This window comes from Bufo bufo, chromosome 6 (assembly GCF_905171765.1).
Source record: "Bufo bufo chromosome 6, aBufBuf1.1, whole genome shotgun sequence".
Taxonomy (NCBI): Eukaryota; Metazoa; Chordata; class Amphibia; order Anura; family Bufonidae; genus Bufo; species Bufo bufo.
In genome coordinates, this window is record NC_053394.1 from 366,936,525 (window position 1) to 366,959,250 (window position 22,726).

General features: G+C 43.4%; 1 protein-coding gene across 3 annotated transcripts in view; it reads left to right on the forward strand.

The window, feature by feature from the left end:
• Positions 1-22,726, forward strand: part of TMEM100 (transmembrane protein 100) — a 115,724-nt gene that overhangs the window by 87,763 nt on the left and 5,235 nt on the right. For 2 of the 3 annotated variants that reach the window (XM_040436914.1, XM_040436915.1), the window contains exon 2: positions 17,835-18,024. The gene's annotated coding sequence lies outside the window, so the exon portion shown is untranslated. Of the gene's footprint in view, positions 1-4,425; positions 4,437-17,834; positions 18,025-22,726 lie in introns of those variants that run through there. The other variant, XM_040436916.1, reaches the window with a different exon arrangement.

Sequence of the window (22,726 nt, forward strand, 5' to 3'; positions counted from 1 at the left end):
GGGGGGTGATCAGGGAGTCTATATGGGGTGATAACCACAGTCATTGATCACGCCCCTGTAAGGCTTCATTCAGACGTCCGGATGCGTTTTGCGGATCCGATCCATCTATCAGTGGATCCGTAAAAATCATGCGGACATCTGAATGGAGCTTTACAGGGGGGTAATCAATGACAGGGGGGTGATCAATGACAGGGGGGTGATCAGGGAGTCTATATGGGGTGATCAGGGGTGATCAGGGGCTAATAAGGGGTTAATAAGTGACGGGGGGGGGGTGTAGTGTAGTGTAGTGGTGCTTGGTGGGACTTTACTGAGCTACCTGTGTCCTCTGGTGGTCGATCCAAACAAAGGGGACCACCAGAGGACCAGGTAGCAGGTATATTAGACGCTGTTATCAAAACAGCGTCTAATATACCTGTTAGGGGTTAAAAAAAACACATCTCCAGCCTGCCAGCGAACGATCGCCGCTGGCAGGCTGGAGATCAACTCTCTTACCTTCCGTTCCTGTGAGCGCGCGCGCCTGTGTGCGCGCGTTCACAGGAAATCTCGCCCATCGCGAGATGACGCATATATGCGTGACTCTGCGCAGGGCTGCCACCTCCGGAACGCGATCCTGCGTTAGGCGGTCCGGAGGTGGTTAAAGTATAATTTTCATCTCTCCCTGAACCGAATGAAATTGTCGCTACCCCCGGAAAATCTGTCCGGGAGGGCAACCTTAGGTTCAGGGTAAGCCTGGCACCCACCACCGGAACCAGCCACCTGTGGTCTCTGGATCTTCAAGACGGTCGCTACCTCCAAAGACCCTGCAGCTGTCCTACTAGTGCTGACATAGGATCCATAGCTGCACTGATCTGAACAAAATGGCGGTTTTTGGCAGTTGATAATGTCACGAATACAGGGGAGGGACACACAGAACTAGGCCTCAAGGCTAGGGAGAGAGAAAAGGTCACCTCCTAGGAAGCCCCTAAACCTTGCCCCAACTCCTGTCTGTACAAAAATACAATTCCCTAGGTAGTGGCAGGGAATGAGACTACTGGTTGAAAATGGATGAGCAGGAACACAGGTAAGGTCCACACACCAACTCTTCCAAATCCAAGCAGAGAATTTCAACTGCATGGTATGGAGTGTGAGACCAAACTAAGTAGGGAATGCAGTAATGACCACGGGCTGCACCTGACAAGAGGTGTGGTCATTACCAAACCACAACACTGAGAATGAAGAGGCTGTCAGTTAGGCACACAACCGTGGTGTGTTTTGCGCTCAGTAAATCGCGGATCCGCAAAACACGGATGGCGTCCGTGCATGTTCCGCAATTTGTGGAACGACATGGACAGCCTTTACATATAACTGCTCGGATGCGGACCAAAACAACACTGATCACTGATCTTCTAACCTCTGTCACAGAAGGCACCGTGACAGATATGCCATTATGACTAATGCAGAGAATTTCTAAATCAGTTTTCTATATCTAGATGTGAAAAATGTGATTTCAAAGATGTAACCTAGATACAGCCTTCCTGTTCATCACTTCGATCAGTCCCATCCTCTGTGTACCGTAATTAATTACCGAGCCACCAGTAACGAGGCAATGTCATCTAGTCAAAGTCAATGACAATTTGCTATAAACATCTCCATGTCTTTATAGACCGCCATAAACCTGTAAGGCTTTCATATACTTGTGTCATTGCTTTCTTTATTGCACTCAGTGGCGTCTGTTAAAAGTGGGTTTTTACCGACTGTAAAAAAAAAAAAAAAAATATAAGATGTTTTTCGAGGTTGGCTTCTGTATCACAAAGGGCATTCTGCCAGTATTCCGGGTATATGGAGGCCAAAAGCAGACTATTTTAACCTCCGACTGATTGATAGGCCTATTAAAATGTCAGTGTATAGGCTGGGGTATTTTTTTGTCTGTGTCATTTTGTCATTTTTTTGTCTGTGTCATCTGTTTTTTTGCTGCCCATATGTGGAACCATTTATTTCAATGGGCCGGAAAAAAAACGGAAGTGACTCCCTGTGCATTTTGTATCAGTATGTCTGCAAGTCTGTTCCGCAAAAAAATAGAACAGGCCCTTTTCTTGTCTGTTTTGCGGAGAAGGACAGGCATTGTTACAATGGATCTGGAAAAAAATGGATATAACACGGACATACATGGATGTCACTTTTTTTGGGTGGATTCGTGTTTTGCTGACCGCAAAATACATACGTTCCTGTGCATGAGCCCTTAGGCTAAGTACACAGACGCAGTGTGCACATTCACATTTTTCAGCAACACAGTTGGATGCATTTCTCTCACAAGCAGGGGTATCCCCCTTCAGCCAGTACTTCCTGCAGTTACCTCACTTCCCTTACTTCCCACTATCTTTCTTTTCTTCTAAGGAGCTAAGAAAGCTGATAAGGAGGACTAAATCACACCCCTGTGATGCTCGCAAGCAGTGTACAAGTTTTATCAGGCTCACAATCTCAGCTAGGTCTGACATGCCCCCACTTCCTCTCAGCCATCTTGAGACTCTCTGTTTAGCAGGGATAGATCTTGCTTGACAACAGGCAGTGGACTGCAACTTAGGTGGAAGTGAGACCAATAGTGGCCATGACATATCACCTTTTTTTTCAGGTGGATACAGGCAGATTTTATAAATGAAGTGATTTAGAAATTTGCCATTCTCTATTAAATGAAGTAATATTGTGTGAAAGTACAGTTACTCTTTAAAGGGGACATTTATGGCATATCAATAAAATATGCCATAAATGTCAGATAGGTGTGGTCCCACCTTTGGGACTCACTCCTATATCAAGAACAGGGTCCCCTGAAGTGAATGGAGAGCAAGCTTCCCATAGCAGTGAATGGAGAGCAAGCTACACAAGTGCGGCCAACTCTTCATTCACCACTATGAGGCTTCCAAAAATAGGTAAGCTTGAGCTTGGCTATTTTTGAAAGTCCTGTAGGGGTGAACAGAGGGTGGCTGCGCATTTGCCCTTGCTCTCCATTTCATTTCAGGGCCCCGTTCTGGAGATAGGAGGTGGGACCCACACCTGACATTTATGGCATATGTGATTGATATGTTCCAGATGGGAATAAACCTTCTAAGAGTGATGTCCATCATAGTGGACCTTTATGGCTGAGCAGTGGCCGAGATGTGAACAGTGTTTCCAAAAACCTCAAATCTGCATAGTTTACAAATTATGGCTTCGGATTATTAAGTGCATGAAGTTCTAGCCATCCAGCATGAGCCATTAACAACTGCAAACCATGCAGACTGGGACTTCTGTACACATCATAGCCACATCTTGGTCATGGCTTGTCTATGTGCGTCCACTATGTAGGACACTACCCTAAAACCACTGACAAGTGAGGTGAATAACAGTGATTATCTGATTTATCTCATGACAATAGCATTTGTCAAGGAGTGGGATATATTATGCAGCAAAGTGTACAGTCAGTTCTTGAATTTGATGTGTTAGAAGTGGACAAAATGGACAAGTGTAAGGATCTAAGCTACTTTGATAAGGGCGAAATTGAGATGTTCTCCAAAATCACAATTCTTGTGGAGTGTTTCTAGGATGCAGTGTTAGTACCTACCAAACATGGTCATGATGTGGACGACTGCTTTGAGGAACATGACAGAGCTCAAGGTTGTGACTTTGCCTTCAAATTCACCAGATCTCAATATGTTTGATGATCATGTTTGTTAACTTGCACAACCCCTTTAAGCTCCTCTTTACTAGTAAACACATGTCATATCAGCAAACATAGTTTTCCTTTTATACATCTGATTTGGAAATCTTTGGTGCCTCTCTTGCCTAAGTATTTCCCATGAGCGTGTAACAATGCACCATAAAGTTTCTTAATCGACAAGCCCACATTTCTGGAATGGAATAGAAACTGTTCCTAGAATCTAAAACGTCAACATCTTTATACAAAGTAACGATTCTTAGTAGGATAAGGGCTTGTCGTTTTATTGCAGAAAGTACTTTATGTTAACTTGTGCTTGAATGATTTTAACATGCTTTATGACAGACATAAAATCTTCTGATAAGGGTAAATGATAAATCAACCTTGACCAATCTAGTCTTCTAATCTTTAACTAACATTGAAGGAGAACTTGTCATATGGGATCTTGTTTCCACTCAAAATTTTTACCGTCTTTCTACATAATTGAAACACTTTTGTCTCGTTTAGTCGGATTATAAAATGGCTGAGATGGCATTTCTTCAGGCTTTTTCATGCATGGCTCTGTGTTGATTTCAGGAAGAAAAGGTCACAGAAGTCAATTGTTCCCCCTCGTGTAATAATTGTCCCAGTACCACAATGACACGCTGTATTAAATGAGATGTAAAATAGAAACAATATCAACCCCCTTTCTCCTAAAATGAGGATTTATGTCAAATGTTTTTAAGAGATCTGATGCACCGAGCATCTGGCAAGTAGGTTGAAGCTAAAGGTCCTCAGTGGTGTCTTAGTGCAGTCAAAAAAAACACATATTACCTTGGCTTTCCTATACACTGGCAGTATGAGGCTATAGCTTTTCAACTAGGTTACATAGTCTGCTGTTTTCACCAGATGTGAAAGGTTTTTTTTGGAGAGTAAAATATTGTTGACCTATCCTCAGTATAGGTAATTAATATCAGATCGGTGTGGTCTGACTCCATTCACCCCCTTGATCAACTGTGTGAAGAGACCATAGCTCTTTGCTAAGCACTGCAGCCCCCTTCCTAGGCCAGTGATGTTACATTCATTGGTCACATGGCCTATGTGCTGCTCAGTCCAATTCTAGGGAGTTGGCTTGAGCTGCAATACTAACCGCAGCATCTATACAGTATACAGTGCTGATGACCTTTCCCGAGCATCAATATTTACTCCTGAAAAAAGCTTTTGGCTTCTCTTTGGCTTTTGGAAGGAAAAGGGTCACCCCCTATAAAACCCTGCTCCTGGCCGTAACTCCTATCCGTATGGGCACCTCTCAATAGTAGAGATAACCATGGGAACCTAGAAAACCCTGGTGACCCTCAGATGCCCTAATGATAATGACAGGGCAGAGACCACCCGTTCCTTTCCTGGAGAAGTAGCTAGCGTCTCACTGAGGCCTAGTAAACAACCAGGGGGGGGGGGGATACAAAACACGACAAGCAGAACACTTAACTTCAGAGGAAGAAGGATGAACAGGACTTCAACACGAACCACACTCCAGCTCTTCCAAGACCAAATTAAGCTATCCCAAGCAAGGAGTGATGGGAGAAGTCTGACTAAATAAGGCGAGGTAAAGGTCACATGATCCACACCTGAACAGGAGGTGTGGACATACTAGCAACACACAGACAAAGTGAAACCAAAAGAGGCTGTCAGATCAATAATGCGTAGATAATCTTTTAGACCTTCTGAGACCTGTCACAGATGGGACAGTACCCCCCCTCTACGGGTTACCTCCGAGCACCCAGGACCGACCTTATCAGGATGAGCTCTGTAGAATGCTCTCAATAGACGACTAGCATTAACATCGGTCGCTGGAACCCACATCCTCTCCTCTGGTCCGTACCCTCTCCGATGAACGAGATACTGGAGGGATCTCCGGAGAACTCGGGAGTCCACAATCCTGCTGATCTGAAATTCTAAATTGCCGTCCACCATGACAGGAGCGGGAGGCAAGGAGGACGGCTCAACAGGTTCGACACATTTCTTTAGCAACGATTTATGAAATACGTTATGGATTTTCAATGCCTGAGGAAGTTCAAGACGGAAGGCTACAGGGTTAAAATGGCAGTGATCTTATATGGACCAATAAATCTTGGGCCCAACTTCCAAGAAGGTACCTTAAGTTTAATGTTTCTTGTAGACAAGCACACAGAATCACCCACTCTCAGGTCCGGACCACTCATACGTCTCCTTTTAGCCACACGCTTATATCTGTTGCCCATCTTTTTCAGGTTATTTTGGATTTTCCGCCAAATAGAAGACAAAGAAGAGGAAAATCATTCCTCCTCAGGAATGCCAGAATTTCGAGCACCAGAAAATGTACCAAACTGTGGATGGAACCCATATGCCCCAAAAAACGACGACTTATCAGTGGATTCCTGTCTACGGTTATTTATAGCAAACTCCGCTAACGACAAAAATGAAGACCACTCTTCCTGATTCTCTGAAACAAAACATCTCAAGTAAGTCTGAGGATGAAAAGCTGAAGAGAAGGACAATTGTACACCCAGATGAGTACAGAACGCTTTCCAGAATCTGGAAACAAACTGAGTCCCTCTATCGGACACCACATCAGAGGGAATGCCATGTAGTTTCACGATGTTGTCGACAAACACCTGTGCAAGAGTTTTAGCATTGGGTAGACTAGGTAATGCAATAAAGTGTGCCATTTTACTAAAACGATCAACAAACATCAGAATCACAGTTTTTCCCGAAGAATTCGGTAAATCCGTGATAAAATCCATGGACAAATAGGTCCAAGGTCTGGACGGGATGGGCAATGGAAGCAGAGATCCGGAAGGCCGAGTATGTGTCACCTTAGCACGTGCACAGGTACCACAGGCTGACACATAGTCCTCAACACACTTACGCAACCCCGGCCACCAAAATCTGCGAGAAATGAGATCGACAGTCGATCTGCTCCCAGGATGCCCAGCAAGCACCGTACAGTGATGTTCCTCAAACACCTTGTAATTCGGAGGGAAAAAACAACTTCCCCAGAGGACAAGAGTCCGGAGCATCCTCCTGTGCCTCCAACACCCTGGCCTCAAGATCAGGATAAAGAGCGGATATGACTATCCCTTCATATAAGATGGGACTAGGGCCATTAGACTCACCCCCCCCCCCCCCCCCCCCCCCAGGAAAGCTACGTGACAAAGCGTCCGCCTTGATGTTCTTAACCCCAGGGCGGTAAGTGACGATGAAGTTAAATCTGGTGAAAAACAATGACCATCTGGCCTGCCTTGGGTTCAGTCGCTTAGCCGACTCCAGGTAGGCCAGATTCTTGTGATCCGTAATTACCGTAATAGGGTGAATTGCTCCTTCCAACCAATGCCGCCATTCCTTGAACGCCAACTTAATGGCCAACTATTCCTTTACATCATAATTCCTTTCAGCAGTAGAGAGTTTTTTAGAGAAAAACGCACATGGGCGCCATTTACTAGGTGAAGGACCTTGCTACAAGATTGCTCCTACCCCTACCTCGGACGCGTCAACCTCAACAATAAATGGCTGAGTCACGTCCGGTCGCATCAGAATAGGGGCGGAAGCAAAACTATTTTTTCACAGCAGAAAAGGCCTGTAATGCTGCATCAGACCAGACAGAAATATCCGCACCCTTCCTAGTCATGTCTGTTAAAGGTTTAACCACCGATGAATAGTTCAAGATAAATTTACGGTAGTAGTTGGTAAACCCCAAAAACCGCATAAGCGCTTTCAGATTTTCCGGTCGATTCCAGTCCAACACGGCACAGACCTTCTCGGGATCCATACAAAAACCTGAGGATGAGAGCAGGTAACCCAGAAATTGCACTTCCTGTACAGCAAATACACACTTTTCCATCTTAGCATACAACTTATTCTCTCTTAGGATCTGTAACACCTGTCTCACATGATCCTGATGAGTCTCCATATTAGGCGAATAAATTAGTATGTCATCAAGGTATACAACGACAAACCTCCCCACCAGATGATGAAAGATGTCATTGACAAAGTGTTGAAAAACCGCAGGAGCATTGGTTAACCCAAAGGGCATGACCAGGTTTTCAAAATGACCCTCAGGGGTATTAAATGCGGTCTTCCACTCATCCCCCTCCTTGATCCTTACCAGATTATATGCCCCCCTCAGATCCAACTTAGAGAACACCTTGGCACCGACAATCTGACTAAACAAATCCAGAATCAAAGGAAGGGGGTAAGGATCACGGACGGTAATACGATTGAGCTCACGGAAGTCCAGGCATGGTCTCAGGGTACCATCTTTTTTCTTTACAAAGAAAAACCCAGCAGCCACTGAGGACTTGGATGGTCTAATATGTCCCTTTGCCAAACTCTCGGTAATATACTCTCGCATGGCCTTTCTTTCGGGTTCCGAAAGATTATACAACCGAGATTTGGGCAATTTAGCTCCGGGAATAAGATTGACGGGACAGTCATACTCCCGGTGTGGAGGCAACTCCTGATTACCACTCTCAGAGAAAACATCAGAAAATTCTGAAATGAACGAGGGTACAGTTTTAGTGGTCACCATAGAGAATGATGCATTAAAACAGTTGTCCATACAAAAATCACTCCAATCGAGAATCTGTCTCGCTTGCCAGTCGATGTTAGAGTTATGTTTTCTTAACCATGGTAAGCCCAACACCAACGGAGCAGGCAGTCCCTCCAATACATAACAGGAGATAGATTCCTGATGCATATCACCCACTCTTAAATGAATGTCATTCACTACCTGCGACAGGCATTTTTGGGTGAGAGGTGCTGAGTCAATTGCAAAGACAGAAATACTTTTCTCTAATGCATTAGTAGTCAACCCATGAATGCATACAAACGGTCCATCAATCAAGTTAACTCCTGCCCCACTGTCGATAAACTCTTTGATTTTCACAGTTTTGGACTCTAGCGCCACCTCGGCAGACAGGAGAAAACGGGTACTACCAGTAAAAGAAAAAAGTAGGTTTTCTTGCTCCCAATCCACACCACCAATAGTAATTTGAGGAGTAAAAGTTTTTTTTTCTTTTTGTTTACACCTTGATGCTGCAATTACGGACAAATATTCACAAAATGTCCCTTCTTGCCACAACAAAAGCAGACTCCTTTCACATAACCCAAGCTTTTGCCAGGAGTAGCTCCTCCTAACTGCATAAGCTCATCACAAGGCGCAACTACCAGTGTCTCTCCACCATAAGTGTCAAAGGAAGCAGTACCCTTATTGGACAGTACGTCCTGAAGGTGAGCACCCCTAGATCTCTCCCTCAGGCGTCTATCTAGACGTACAGCAAGGCACATAGCTGCCTCCAATGACACAAGATTTTCATGAAAGGCCAACGCGTCCTGCAGTCTCTCAGAGAGACCCTGACAGAATTGGCTACGGAGAGCAGGATCGTTCCACTCAGTATCGGTAGGCCATCTCCTAAATTCAGAGCAATAGGTCTCCGTGGAACGTTCTCCCTGCCGCAAACTCCGTAACTTGGTCTCGGCTCTGAAGAATTCATCTACCGACCGGAGGGACGGTGATCCGGTCGGCAGAGAAAAGGCCCAAGATTGGGCGTCCTCTTTAAGAAATGAAATAATCATACCCACACGTTGACACTTATCCCCAGAAGAGTATGGACGCAGCTTAAAGGGAACCTGTCACCTCTACTATGCTACTCTTACTGAGCGTTTCTAAATGGTCATTGTGTTACCCTAAACATATAAATTACACTTTTAATTTCATTTGCAGACGAATTCAATAAGTACTATGCATTTTTGTACTTCCCGCCTTTTATGCAAATTAACATAAAAGAGTCATATCTTACTTGTGTGACCAGAGAAGAGTCATATTTTCAAGCTCTGACTCATCTCAGGTTAATTTGCATATGTATCAAATCAGTTTTTTAACACAATAAAAGCACACAGAGCTATGGGGACTGGGTATTGCGGATGTGCTAGCGGCCATCTAGCAACCCATGTCCTCAGCTCTATACCCAAAATCCAGGTGACAGGTTCCCTTTAAAGTATAATTTACATGACTCCCTGAACTGGATGAAATTGTCACTACCCCAGAAAACCTGTCCGGGAGAGCCACCTACGGTTCAGGACAGGCCTGGGACCCACCACCGAAACCAGCAGCCTGTGGACTCTGAATCTGCAAGACAGTTGCGCGGAGGTCTGCTACCTCGAAAGTCAGATTCTGCATCTGTTCGACCAGTGCAGACATAGTATCCATAGCTGCACAGATCAGAACAAAAAATGGCGGTATAGGCTTGGGATAATGTCACCAACACCAAAAGACAATCAAGAAGGAAGGGGAAAGACACTAGGCCTCACCGCTAGGGAAGGAAAAGGGTCACCACCTATAAAACCCTGCTCCTGGCCCTAACTCCTATCCGTATGGGCACCTCTCGATGGTAGAGATACCCATACACGGGAACCTAAAAAACCCTGGTGACCCTCAGATGCCCTAAAGATAATGACAGGGCAGAAACCACCCGTTCCTTCCCTGGTAAAGGAACTAGCGGCTCACTGAGGCCTAGTAAACAACCGGGGGGGGGGGGGGGGGGGGGGAATACAAAACACGACAGGATGAACAGGACTTCAACACGAACCACACTCCAGCTCTTCCAAGACCAAATTAAGCTATCCCAAGCAAGGAGTGATGGGAAAAGTCTGACTAAATAGGGCGAGGTAAAGGTCACATGATCCACACCTGAACAGGAGGTGTGGACATACCAGCAACACACAGACAAAGTGAAACCAAAAGAGGCTGTCAGATCACTAATGCGTAGATAATCTTTCAGACCTTCTGAGACCTGTCACAGATGTGACATATATTCTCCAGTTGGCTTTTCTCATGTATTTTCCAGTTGACTTCTCTCTTGTATTCTCCCGTTGGCTTTTCTCATGTATTCTCCAGTTGGCTTCTCTTATGTATTCTCCAGTTGACTTCTCTCTTGTATTCTCCAGTTGGCTTCCCTCTTGTATTCTCCAGCTGGCTTCTCTTATGTATTCTCCAGTTGGCTTCTCTCATGTATTCTCCAGTTGGCTTCTCTCATGTATTCTCCAGTTGGCTTCTCTCTTGTATTGCAGGCAACATGGTTTATCAATATATTTTCCCATTCTTTACTGTATTTTTCACAATATAAAACGCACCAGCCCATAAGACGCATCGAGGTTTTAGAGGCGAAAAATAAGGAAAAAATATTTTTCATTAGACCTAAGATCAGACCCTCAATGTTTATCAGACCTCAGCTCAGATCCTCAATTTTATTAAAACCCACAATAAGACCTCTAATCAGACCCCCAATGTTTATAAGACCTCAGATCAGACTCTCAATTTTAATAAGAACTCATTCAATCTTCAGATCAGACCCCCAATATTTCTAAGACCCCAATCAGACCTAAGAACCCCATTCAGACGTCAGATCAATTTACCAATGTTTATAAGACCCTGATTCAGACCTCATATTAGACCCGCAATGTTTATAAGACCCCCAATCAGACCTCAGATCAGACCCTCAATATTTATAAGTCAGACCTCAGACTCCCAATGTTCATAAGACCCCCATTCAGATCTCAGATCAGAGTCGGAATATTTATAAGACAGCCAATCAGACCACAGGTCACTGAGCGCACCGCCATCCTCACGGTGTGCGCAGGTCACAACACAGCATGCAGAGAGCTGCAGGAGAAGACCAGGAAGAGTTGAGTACAGAGCCCACAAAGGGGGCACTGTATTCACCGTTCCCTGGTCCCCTGTGCTAACGAGCACTTCCATAATGGAAGTTGTCATTAGTATTCGCCCCATAATATGCACAGACATTTTCCCCCACTTTTATAGGGTGAAAACTACAGTACTTTACAATATTGTACGGAAAAGAGGTGGTACGGTGTGACTACAACTGCTCCGTGTCATTGAAATTAATGGGAGGAAGCAGTTGTAATTAAACTTCATCCCATTCACTTAAATGGTACAGATCAGTTGTAGTTACACTGCACCACCGATGCAATGTTAAAGGCATGTGGTAAACAATAAAAGAGAAAGCAGCACTTACTCAAGTACCACAGTGTCTTCAAACAATGGATCAGCGGGAGTGCTGGGAATCAGACCCCTGCCAATTTAATATTGATGACCTATCCCGAGGATAGATCATTAATATAGGAAAACCAGAAAACCTTTTTAAGCACTGCCTCGTGATGACTGTTATCTGCTAGGGGTCTCGTGGGAGGCTCCGTTCTGGACAATCCCCCCATAAATATTTAATATCCGAAATACATTCATGGTTTCATAATGCAGCATTTACATTCTTATGCATTGTATGTAGTCCTTTCCCATAGTGTTGTTGAAAGTGTCTGTAGAAGAACTCTGGAAGAAATGTTGTGCATCCCTCCCAAATTTTGCTTTAAGGACTGTTTAACCTGGTATATAAATTTTATTGATTCCCTTATTTTTTGCTTCACTGTTTAAAGGCATTGATGTTTTAAAGGGGTTAGAAAAACATGGCTGCTCTCTTCCCCAAACTGTGCCATATCTGTCCATGGTTGGATCTGGTGCTGCAGTTCAGCACCATTGAAGTGAATGAGGTTGAGCTACATAATCTGTGAACAGATATGGCGGCCATGCTTTTCTGATTATGGACAACCCAACCCCTTTAAAGTAAACCTGCTTTGGAGGCACTAAACTACCAACTTACCTATATGCAGCTGTTGTTTAGAGTCCCAAACCTGCCTATTGCAAACCGATCCATCTCCACAAAGAATAGTAAATGAAAATCAAATTTATCAGGAGGAATCGAGTGCATCTGGCACATATGAATAGCGCAGATGAAGCCATGTTGTGTGCATATGCCAGATGTACCAGGGGCGTACATAGAAATGACTGGGCCCCATAGCAAAAATCTGAATTGGGCACCTTAACTCCGCCCACTACCCACCATGGCCCCTCCCACTTCCTGACCTGGCTCCTCCCATGCCACACCCCCATTAAATAAATTTATACATGACCTACAGATGGGCCATGTCACTTGCCATGCTTTAGCAGAGTGGGCACAGGACAGTGGACATAGGGTGCAATATGTATGCCACACAACTGAGCGAGTGCAGGGCAGGAGCCCACATACACATCACTCCTCCTGCCTCTGTCCACTGTGCTAAAGCCGGACGTAAGCCATCCCCCACATCTTAACCCCTTTGCTACCTGCGCCATTTTGTCATCACTTCTCTTACCCCAAACCCCTTTAACTCCTTGCTGCTGATGCTGAGTGTGCACATATGCGCATGTGTTTGTGTGTGTGTGTGGGGGGGTGGTTTGGCTGGTTGGTGAAATATCATTTGGTGGCTATGTGCACACTCAGCATTAGCAGCAAGGAGTTAGAGGGGTTAATATCCATCCAACCCCGCCTAATGCCCTCCAAAATGCCCGGGGGGGGGGGGGGGGTTGTTAGGAAGGAGTAGGTAGGTGTAGGAGGAAAGCACACTGTCCTCTATGAGCCCCCCCCCCGGGCGGAATAATAGTTGGCTCAGGCTGAGAATAAAAGTAGCCGCATAGCGCTATAGCCGCATGTCATGAGTGGGCGGGGCCAAATAGTGTGGGCGGGGCCTTCTCTGCGCTCCGGGCCCCCCAGTGCCGCGGGCCCCATAGCAATGGCGTGGTCTGCCTCTATGGGCGGTACGCCACTGAGATGTACAGTGAAGCAAGCTGTACTGTCCTCAAGGTTATCTACACACTGCGCATGTCTCTGCCACTGGAGAGTCCTAGACTCTTTTCCCAGATGGGTTTTGCTATGGGCGGGTTTAGGACCATAAACCACAAGTGGATAATGGCTTGCTGGTGCTTTAATGGCCCCAAACCAGGTGACAGGTTAAAGGGGACCTGTCAACACTAGGGATGAGCGAATCAACTTCGGATGAAAAATCCAAAGTCGATTTGCAAAAAACTTCGGTCCAACACTGTATGAAGCGAGCGCTCCGTACAGTATTAGAATGTATTGGCTCAGATGAGCCAAAGTTATTACTTCGCGAAGTCTATTTTCATGTTTACATTTTTTTTCCTCATGTTCCAAAAGCCATAACTTTTTTATTTTTCCGTTCACATAGCTATATGAGGGCTTATTTTTTGCGGGACAAGATGCATTTTTTTAAGGCCACTATTTTATTTACCATGTCTTGTATTAGAAAAAAGGAAAAAAATTATTTGTGTGGCAAAATTGAAAAAAAAAACTGAATTCCACCAAGGTTTTGGGGGTTTTCACTTTGCACTAAAAATGACCTGACATTCTTATTCTGTGGCTCAATATGAATGCAGTGATACCAAACTTGAACAGTTTTTTTTTGTTTTACTACTTAAAAAAAATATGAAAACCTTTAGAAAAATCTAAATTTTCTTTGCATCTCTATATTCTGACAGCCAGAACTTTTTTATATTGCGTTTTTTTGCATAACGAACTGTACTTTTCATTGATGCCATTTTTGTAGTATATACAACGTTTTGATCACCGTTATTCAATTTTTTTTCTGTTACTGCGTTCACCGCACAAGAATTAAAAAATATATATTTTAATAGTTCAGACATTTTCGGATGCGGCGATACCCAATATGCTTATTTTTTTTTATTGTTTATGTATTTTTATATGTAAAATTGGGAAAGGGGGATGATTCAAACTTTTAATATATTGGTCTTTTTTTTACATTTTTTTTAACTTTATTTAACTTTTTTACAACAATTAGCCCCCATAGAGGCCTTGTACATGGGATCTTTTGATCCCCTCTCCTATTCACCATGATAGAGATCTATTACAGTGAATAGGATTTTTACACACTCCATTCTGCGCTATGCCTCGTGCATAGCTCAGTATGGAGAAAGCCATGGCAGGCCTGGATCGCTTCAGCAGCGTCCAGGCTGCCATGGCAACCGATCGGAACCCCGCGAATTCACTGCGGGGGCTCAGATCGGAAGGAAGATAGAGCCGCATCACTTCACAGGTGCCGCAATCAGCCTTAAATGGCAGGGGCGACGCGATTGCCGCTTCCTGTCAGTGCGGCCGGGTGCCGGCTGTATCATACAGCTGGCAGATCGCGCGTATGGAGCCGGCTCACTGCAGAGGCCCGCTCCATACATTTCCCTGTCACGCATTGACGTACCTGTACATCATCATGCGTGAAGGGGTTAATAGTTTCATGCATTCCCCATGTAATACCAATTCTGGAGCATCTATTCTTATGGTAACCAGTTGGGGGCGTGTACCTGCACAATCTGACAATGGCAGCACTGATTGGATAGAGTGAGTCTGTGCAGGGACCCCCCCCCCCCCCCCAACTGGTTACCATAAGAATAGATGCTCTAGAATTGTTATTACATTGGGAATGCTATTAAAACAGGCATGAAACATCCGAAGTCGATTAGCATAAAACTTTGGTCCAACACTGTACGAAGCGAGCGCTCGGTACAGTATTAGAATCTATTGGCTCAGATGAGACAAAGTTATTACACGAAGTCTCGCGTGACTTCGTGTAATAACTTTATAGATACATTTTTACTGTAAAAAAAACATTTCCCGGGTACCTTGGAACAGAACCTTAGTTCGGGAAATGTTTTTTTACAGCAAAAATTTATCTATGGAGTCACGCGAGACTTCGCAAAGTAATAACTTTGGCTCATCTGAGCCAATAAATTCTAATACTGTACGGAGAGCTCGCTTCATACAGTGTTGGACCAAAGTTTTATGCTAATCGACTTCGGATGTTTCATCCGAAGTCGATTCGCTCATCCCTAGTCACCGCTCCTGACATGCCTGTTTTAATAGTTTCATGCATTCCCCATGTAATAACAATTCTGGAGAATCTATTCTTATGGTAACCAGTTGGGTGTGTACCTGCACAGTCTGACAATGGCAGCACTGATTGGATAGAGTCAGTCTGTGCAGGTACACACCCAACTGGTTACCTCCCCTCTGTATCCTTACTGCAGACTGCTAGCACTTCATTCATAACTTCGAGTAGACATAATAAAGGAATGGCAGCACTGATTGGATAAAGTCAGTCTGTGCAGGTACACCCCCCCCCAACTGGTTACCTCCCCTCTGTATCCTTACTGCAGACTGCTAGCACTTCATTCATAACTTCGAGTAGACATAATAAAGGAATGGCAGCACTGATTGGATAAAGTCAGTCTGTGCAGGTACACCCCCCCAACTGGTTACCTCCCCTCTGTACCCTCATGCATAACTTCGAGTAGACATAATAAAGGAATGGCAGCACTAATTGGATAGTGTGAGTCTGTGCAGGTACACCCCCCAACTGGTTACCTCCCCTCTGTACCCTTACTGCAGACTGCTAGCACTTCATTCATAACTTCGAGTAGACATAATAAAGGAATGGCAGCACTGATTGGATAAAGTCAGTCTGTGCAGGTACACCCCCCCAACTGGTTACCTCCCCTCTGTACCCTCATGCATAACTTCGAGTAGACATAATAAAGGAATGGCAGCACTGATTGGATAGAGTCAGTCTGTGCAGGTACACACCCAACTGGTTACCTCCCCTCTGTATCCTTACTGCAGACTGCTAGCACTTCATTCATAACTTCGAGTAGACATAATAAAGGAATGGCAGCACTGATTGGATAGAGTCAGTCTGTGCAGGTACACCCCCCCAACTGGTTACCTCCCCTCTGTACCCTCATGCATAACTTCGAGTAGACATAATAAAGGAATGGCAGCACTGATTGGATAAAGTCAGTCTGTGCAGGTACACCCCCCCCAACTGGTTACCTCCCCTCTGTATCCTTACTACAGACTGCTAGCACTTCATTCATAACTTCGAGTAGACATAATAAAGGAATGGCAGCACTGATTGGATAGAGTGAGTCTGTGCAGGTACACCCCCCCAACTGGTTACCTCCCCTCTGTACCCTCATTCATAACTTCGAGTAGACATAATAAAGGAATGGCAGCACTGATTGGATAAAGTCAGTCTGTGCAGGTACACCCCCCCCAACTGGTTACCTCCCCTCTGTATCCTTACTACAGACTGCTAGCACTTCATTCATAACTTCGAGTAGACATAATAAAGGAATGGCAGCACTGATTGGATAGAGTCAGTCTGTGCAGGTACACCCCCCCCAACTGGTTACCTCCCCTCTGTACCCTCATGCATAACTTCGAGTAGACATAATAAAGGAATGGCAGCACTGATTGGATAGAGTCAGTCTGTGCAGGTACACCCCCCAACTGGTTACCTCCCCTCTGTACCCTTACTGCAGACTGCTAGCACTTCATTCATAACTTCGAGTAGACATAATAAAGGAATGGCAGCACTGATTGGATAGAGTCAGACTGTGCAGGTACACCCCCCCAACTGGTTACCTCCCCTCTGTATCCTTACTGCAGACTGCTAGCACTTCATTCATAACTTCGAGTAGACATAATAAAGGAATGGCAGCACTGATTGGATAGTCAGTCTGTGCAGGTACACACCCCCAACTGGTTACCTCCCCTCTGTATCCTTACTGCAGACTGCTAGCAATTCATTCATAACATCTAGTAGAAATAATAAAGGAATGGCACAACATAGAGCCATAAGAATAGATGTTCCAGAATTGTTATTACATGGGGAACGCTCGAAGCTATTGAAACAGGCAGGTCAGGAGTGGCGACAGGTCCTATTTAAATAGTAATGAAAGGCACCCATAGTCAAAACCAAAATATAGTTCTGGGTACCTGGTATTTCCTTTTATGATATGACCCATGGGCTAATCCCCAAACCCCCTGGTTTGTTAACAGTGCAGCTCCTAAGGAGGAATTGAGCCAGCCAAGGCTCTCTCCAAAGGGCCAATGACAGTCACAGGGTCCGCCGCTCTGGTATACACACCCTTGTATGATATCATTCATCCAGAAAGTTTTATCTCTACAGACTTTGGTTAAGTTATTGCAAGTTTGCATCCTGATCCTTTAATTTGCAGTCTCTTCATTAGTTAATTCCACCAAATAGGTGACCAAGAGGTCAGAAGAAGACCTTGCTGCCAAGAAATAAAATCTCCACAGAGGTGCAAAAGGCAGAGATTTCCCCCCTGGAGCCTGGCCCCTTTCTCCTCAGCACGGCCCAGTAATAATTGCAAACAAACGCCTATTCAGTCTCTTCTGATTCGTGTCCCTTTTTTTTTTTCTTTCCATAGAAAACCTCAGCGCTAACTATGTGTCATCTGTAAGTCAGCCTCAAGCTGCAGACTGGTATTCCCAGCCACAGGCACACAGCATTTCCTCTCCGTGTTCCTGCTGAGCACAAACTGGATCGAGACAAAATACATGTTTTGTTGACTCGAAACCCTTCGGGATTTGTCATACCATGGATTACAGATTTTCACGGTGGGTTCAAATTTTAATGCTTGCTTGTAAATCTGAATTGTTACACATCTCTTGGCTTAAAGGAGCGCTGGCACCGAGCTCCGCGGACGCCTTGTGGAATCATTACTGCAGGACTTCTGCTAAAATGCCTCTGTCAATGATGTGTTTTATCTATTCCTATTGTTACATTGTATTGACAATAACATAGCAGGTATAGATTTATATACATCATGCAAAGGGATAATATATATTATATGTAAGATTTCAGATATCATTTCATGTTTCTCCAGGCTGAAAGCAGTGCAAGTGTTCTGGACTGGTCTGGTTGAATGGGTTAATTTTGGAACATTCATAAAATGTAAAACTCCAAATTGATACTGTATGAAAGTAACTAATTATCATCGTTATTCTAGATGTTACCGAAAAAAACGAGCCTGGGTATGAAACTGCTGATTGAGCTTAGGTGGGTTTCCAGGTGGCATTTTCTATCCTTTTTATAGGATTCTTTGGCTACAAATTGCAGGAAATATAGTTAAATATGATTTTTTTTGTTAGGCGGCTTTCACACTGGCGTTTCCGGGTCCGCTTGTGAGATCCGTTTTTCCAGGGCTCGCACAAGCGGCCTAAAACAGATCAGTTCAGCCCCAATGTATTCTGAATGGATAAGGATCCTTTCAGAATACATCACTTTGGCTGCGTTTGGTCTCCGTTACGTTTTTTTAGACGGTCGCTAAAACGCAGCTTGCAGCGTTTTGGTGACCGTCTGACTATGCGGAGCCAAACGGATCCGTCTAGACTTACAATGTAAGTCAATGGGGACGGATCCGTTTTTCACTGACACAATATGGTGCAATTAAAAACGGATCCGTCCCCTCATTGATTTATAATGTGAGTCAAGATGGATCCGTTTTGACTTAGACTTTTTTTTTTTTTAATAATGCAAACGGATCCGTTATGAATGGATACAAGCGTTTGCATTATCGGTGCGGATCCGTCTGTGCAGATACAAGACGGATCCGCACAAAACGCGAGTGTGAAAGTAGCCTAACTAATTAGTAGGACTGAGTAGTAATGCTGCTAAGATAGTTACATACAGAAATAGATAGATAGATAGATAGATAGATAGATATCCATCTGTCTCTATCATATCTATCTGTCTAATATCTATCTATCTATCTATCTATCTATCTGTCTAATATCTATCTATCTATCTATCTATCTATCTATCTATCTATCTATATATCTCTCTATCTCTCTATCTATATCATATCTATCTTCTATCTATCTATCTATCTATCTATCTATCTATCTATCTATCTATCTATCTATCTATCATCTATTATCTATCTTTCTATCTATCTATTATCTATCTATCTATCTATCTATTATCTATCTATCTATCTATCTATCTATCTATCTATCTATCTATCTATATCATATCTATCTTCTATCTATCTTTCTATCTATCTATTATCTATCTATCTATCTATCTATCTATCTATCTATCTATCTATTATCTATCTATCTATCTTTCTATCTATCTATATCATATCTATCTTCTATCTATCTATCTATCTATCTTCTATCTATCTATCTATCTATCTATCTATCTATCTATCTATCTATCTATCTATCTATCTATCTATCTATCCCATATCTATCTCATATCTATCTATCTATCTATCTCATATCTATCTATCTATCTATCTATCTATCTATCTCTCTATCTATATCATATCTATCTTCTATCTATCTATCTATCTCATATCTATCTATCTATCTATCTATCTATCTCTCTCATATCTATCTATTATCTATCTATTATCTATCTATTATCTACCTCTCCGATATTAAAGGACATTAAAACAACAATATGGGAAGTATCAAGAGGTTAATTTTTTTTTTCCAGTTATGTGTTCTTGAAATGATTCCTAATATCTGTGTGAATATTGCATCTCATTTTGCTTTGATACAGAGGTTCAGTATTTTACACTAAATATCATTGTTCAGACATATATATCACGGTGTATCTCTGTAGATGTGTCAGTTTGGCAATGTTTTTTTTTATCTTGGGGCACAGTTAATTGGTACTAATAATCATTAATACATTACAGGTACTTTCGGGTATTACAACCCCACTGGGGATATACATCAGGCTTATACAGATGTTCGTGTGATGTTCCTATAAGTTTATATGCTGCCAAAAAATGACAAAAAAGTATTGACTTGACAGGTTACATTATTTTGTACTAAAAAATAGTGTTGAGGGAACTTCTGTTTTAAGTTCGGCGTCTAAAGTTCGGCTTCCGGTTAGCGGAGAATCCCGATATGGATTCCGAATTCCGTCGTGGTCCGTGGTAGCGGAATCAATAATCGGCCATTATTGATTCCACTACCACGGACCACAACGGAATTCGGAATCCATATCGGGATTCTCCGCTAACCGGAAGCCGAACTTTAGACGCCGAACTTAAAACAGAAGTTCGCTCAACACTACTAAAAAAGAACAATGTAGTCAATGCTTATCCAGATCCATATGTGCGATATATTTTCACAATACACATTTAGATCCATTTGAGAAAAAAAATAAAAAACTTCACTTAGATCCAAACATTTTAGAAATGTATAGTAATCATATTCCTTGAAGGATCCAGTAAATGAATCCTAAAATAAAGTTAAAATGATTCCAAAGAATGAAATAGTTTATACCCCTTTCCTTAAATAAAGATTACAATTTCAGCTCTGCTACATGGGAAAGTGAAATGATTCTACATGCTGTAAGTCTTACATGGGCTGAATCAATAAATCCAGGAATATGTAGACCCTAAGTTTACGTCTTTTTTTGCATCTGTATATTTTGGTAAAGTCTATATTTGTACCCCTGTTGTGCAAATTATAGCAATACTTAATCGGTTGACTCTTTATAGGGTATTATTAGTATTGTAACATATACTCTAACGTCATTTCCAGCTACATCAGTTCTGGATTCCTTTAAAAAATCACTGTGGCTCTATACGGTTAGTGGTTGATGGGCAGCATAAGACAGAGACAGGTTCATTACATGCACATGGCTCATCTACAGTATATACAAATAGGGAAAGACCTGGAGCCGGGGGAGGAATCCCAGCCGACACGTCTTCCTATACCTGTCCTTTTCTAAAAAAAAAAAATATATGGGTTTACTTATTCCTATATAAGGCAGCCAAGGAATGTGATTTATCACAGTAGTTTTGGCACGTGGTGTATCTTGACACTATGCATGGTGGCTCAGTGGTTAGCGCTGGGGTCCTAGATTCGAATCCGACCAAGGACAACATCTGCATGGAGTTTGTATGTTCTCCCCGTGTTTTCGTGGGTTTCCTCCGGTTTCCTCCCACACTCCAAAGACCTACTGATAGGGGCCTTAGATTGTGAGCCCCATTGGGGACAGTTGGATGCTAATGTCTGTAAAGCGCTGAGGAATATAGTAGCGCTATATAAATGCATAAAATAAATAAATAAAAATAAATAAATAATGTATACCAGCTCGGGGTTGGCTTACTATCGTCCAGATTTTTTAAAATAAATAAAATTATAGCGTGCAATCAATAATATTAGACATGAGCAATATTCCTAAAAAATGTTTCGGGTACGAATGAGCCAAAAAATTAGATTGGACTCCGAATCGATTCTACGCGAATTGTTTGAAAAGTTCTCTCTTTAGAACAATTATAGCTCATCAAATAGTCCAATTTCAATTCGCTCATCTAAAATTCACATATTTTTGGTGGAATTTTATAAATTCAGATTTCTAGAGAATTTACTAAAGTGTCTATAAACACTAAAAGTGCCTTAAAACAATAAATCCAGCGAAAATTCTGGCTCATTTAATGTAGTAAATCTTCCCCTTATGTTTTCCCTGAAATGCTGCAGCATTCGAGCGTAAAACATCCAGCAGTTCTTCGATGATGATGGAGCCTGTCAGTATTTCATGGTGCCTGTCAGAAGTCTGCATGCTTCTACTGACAGGTGCCATTTACGAATAACTTTTACATTACGCACAAAACAAGTGTGAAAGTGCACTTATTAAAGTGACTCTAACAGTTATCATTGTTATCATGAGTGAAGCCCTGCTTTTCCACATTTGCCCTGAAAACCTTCTTATTGTCAATATGGCATGGATCATGTATCTGTTAGGCTACTTTCACACTAGCGGCACGGACCTCCAGCAGGCTGTTCCGTCGGGTAAACAGCCTGTCGGACCCGTCCTGCCGCTAGTGACCGTGTGCCCCCGGACTGCCGCTCCGTCCCCATTGACTATAACGGGGGCGGGGGCGGAGTTCCGGCAGATGCACGGCAGCGCACGGCGACATGTCCGACATTTATTCCTGCAGCCTCTCACCGTGCGCTGCCGTGCCTCCGCCGGAACTCTGCCCCTGCCCCCATTATAGTCAATGGGGACGGAGCGGCAGTCCGGGGGCACGCGGTCACTAGCGGCAGGACGGATCTGGCAGCTTGTTCACCCGACGAAACAGCCTGCCGGAGGTCCGTGCCGCTAGTGTGAAAGTAGCCTTAAACATGAATTGCGCATAGTTGCACAGGTTAAAAAAAAAAAGACACATCCACGAAAGGAGAAGGCATGGATGAAATATGAGCGAGGTGTGAACATGAATATGGGTATGGAGAGGATTCACTTTATCTAGGGATCAGCAACTTTCGGCACTCCAGCTGTGGTGAAACGACA